This window comes from Xiphias gladius, chromosome 3 (genome assembly GCF_016859285.1).
Source record: "Xiphias gladius isolate SHS-SW01 ecotype Sanya breed wild chromosome 3, ASM1685928v1, whole genome shotgun sequence".
NCBI classification, from domain to species: Eukaryota; Metazoa; Chordata; class Actinopteri; order Istiophoriformes; family Xiphiidae; genus Xiphias; species Xiphias gladius.
In genome coordinates, this window is record NC_053402.1 from 5,032,881 (window position 1) to 5,035,510 (window position 2,630).

At 39.3% G+C, this 2,630-nt stretch overlaps 1 long non-coding RNA gene across 1 annotated transcript; it reads left to right on the forward strand.

Moving 5' to 3' along the window:
* Positions 1 to 499: 499 nt before the first annotated feature.
* On the forward strand, positions 500 to 2,352 carry LOC120788073. Its single transcript, XR_005707185.1, has 3 exons — positions 500 to 830; positions 904 to 1,021; positions 2,061 to 2,352. It is a non-coding gene; the product is annotated as an uncharacterized LOC120788073 (long non-coding RNA).
* Positions 2,353 to 2,630: the final 278 nt, after the last annotated feature.

Here is a 2,630-nt window from a genome sequence, read left to right on the forward strand (position 1 = left end):
TAAATGCTGCTATTTATATCTCTCTGTCACATAATGTTATGTTAGTCTTTATGTATAAACTCTCCAAACCCTAGACATATACTCTGCTTTATGTATGTCTATGTTACAAGTACATTTATAAGCAATGACCGACAGAGCTCAGTGAAGAAGGGAGCTGGGAGGTACAGAGGTAACGTATAAGTAGTAGTGTTACCCTTCCCAAAACACAGTATTTCAGGTAAACATTTAGTATAATGTATATTTGTTGGGATGTGGGGCTGAGTATGATATGCAACAATAGTAGAAACATTAATAATTATCTTTGGTAAAAAACAAAAGTACAAACATAATTGTTACGTGCCATAGGGCTGAGTATTTGTGTTTCATTAGTGTGTGCTGTTGTGTTCTCTGCCCTCCCCTTCTCTCTGACGGTGACTGAGCACAGCTGATTCCACTTCCCAATCAGGAGCTGGAGTACAAGGACTGGGGGAGGAGGCTCAGCCAGTGCCAGAATGGTCCATTCAGCAGCCCTGTGCGTGCGTTGTTTTAGTTTATAACATGTTAGCTCCTAGATTGTCACTGTCGGTTTTTCTTTGTAGCTGTCATGTTACCAATGAATCCCTTAAACGTTTGTATTTGTTTAACATGAATCTTTTTCCCCAGTTATCTTCTGTTCATTGTTACTTCCCTCTACCCCTGGACTTTACCAGAAACATAACAATTCAGGGGCTGGTCTGGGCTCTTTAAAAAAAAAAAAAAAGTTGTGTTCAGTGACAACCACAGTGAGTACTGGTGTATGGGTCTTCATTATTGGCCTTCATTGAATTCCCACAACTTCCTTGCCAAGTCAGGTGAGTTTTCAGCTGGGCTGTTCCAGTCCATCCATTGGGCACTCTTGTCTTATTTTCCCTTTTTTGTTTTCAGAGTATTCCTGGGTGAGGATTCAGTTCCCTGTTGGGGGTAAGCATTTCAGGGCCCCGGCTGCTGAAGTTCAGCCTTACAACCACCTCGAGCCATGCTGCTCGCTCTGCAGTGTTTTGAGGTGTGTGTTGGCTCTAGTTCTTCCCCAGTAATTGTGTACACTGACCACAACCTTCTCGTTCTCCTAGATGTAGAAACCACAACCAATGAGTTAGGTGCTGGGCTTTGCTAGCTCAAAGTTACAATCTTAAACTCAGGCAGTGGGTTTAAGATTGTGGGGAGCTGACAACATAGATGTACTGTCCCGTGGATAATCTAGGTCCACTTTATTCCACTCATTATGTTTGTTCTCAAGATAGTGTGGTGGTGTATTATTTGTAACCCAACTAGTGGTTTGGTCTTATGGGGGGTTATGTGCCATAGGGCTGTGTATGTGTGTTTTAATTAGTATGTGCGGTTGTGTAACTGGAAAAACTGCTCAGTAACCAAAGTATCTGCAGCTACTGTAAAAACTGTACTATGTCCTTCTCTCACAGAGTAACCCTTGCAGACAATTATTGCCATATTGATGGCTAAAAAGGTTGTCAAAGCTTCAGATTATCTGTACAATACCTTTTCAAAAGACTATAGATAATGTATAATATACTGTAATATTGTGATCTGTCGACAGTGTAATAAAGTTTGATTGTCAGACAGAGAAATGTCTTGTGTTGGTTAAAGAGTCACTATTAATTACTTCTAGTAAAGGCTTACTAGCAAAACTCTAATTTCAGCCAGGACTTTCAATCAACCACATTTTTTGAACCTTCTAAACACACAAAATCAAATTAGTTTTTCATATGACCTATTTAAACAGTGTTATTACATAAAACATTTGTGAAACAAAATATATTTAATACCACAGGACTAAAATTACTACTGAATTTAAAAATGACAAAACCCTTCCTTAAAAATAAATTATTTAAAGTGAAAGTAGAAAAGCCAAAACATTAACAGTCAAGGTCATGTCCTCCACTGGGCTAAAGGGTTTCTTATACAGTTGTATGCAGAAGTTTTGGTCCCTCTGGGCAAATTACACATTTCGTTTATTTTTGAATTGATTGGTGAGAGTTAGGCAGAATGAGGAGTCAGACTAAATAAACTCTGCCCCGCCTGCCTAGGTGAAAGACATCGGGTCAGATGACTTCAACCATCTCTACCTGCAGGCAACCTCAGAGGAAAAAACACATGACAGCAGGAGGAGCACTGACATGAACTGAGGCTGTCACACAGAGAATTTATCATCAGCTGATAACTCTTAGTGACAATTCTTGACCTGCCTAATGTAGTTCTTGTTTTTTACAAGTAGAAGGCTGCCCAAATTTTTGCCACAATTAGTTTTTTTTTCTATTTTTTTAAGCTCATGAAATAAAAAGTTATAGAGCATTATCATCTGAATAAAGGCTAATTCTGTTGATGGATCATGTTGATGGAGTGTCTGTTTGCTGCTGGGTTTGTATTTTCTACTTTTCACTTTGAAAACAAACAAAATGTCTTATTACAAACTTTTGCATACAACTGCATACTGAAGTAGTGTCAGAGTCACAAGGCAAAAAGTCAGTAGTCAACCTGATGTTTCTTTCTGGGGATAGCATGAGACTTTCCTGATGCTGCTGGCTGCCGTATCTTCTTTTCATCAGGCTGTCGCTTGACTGAAGCACGATACCCATCCAACGATAACTTCCTCCTCT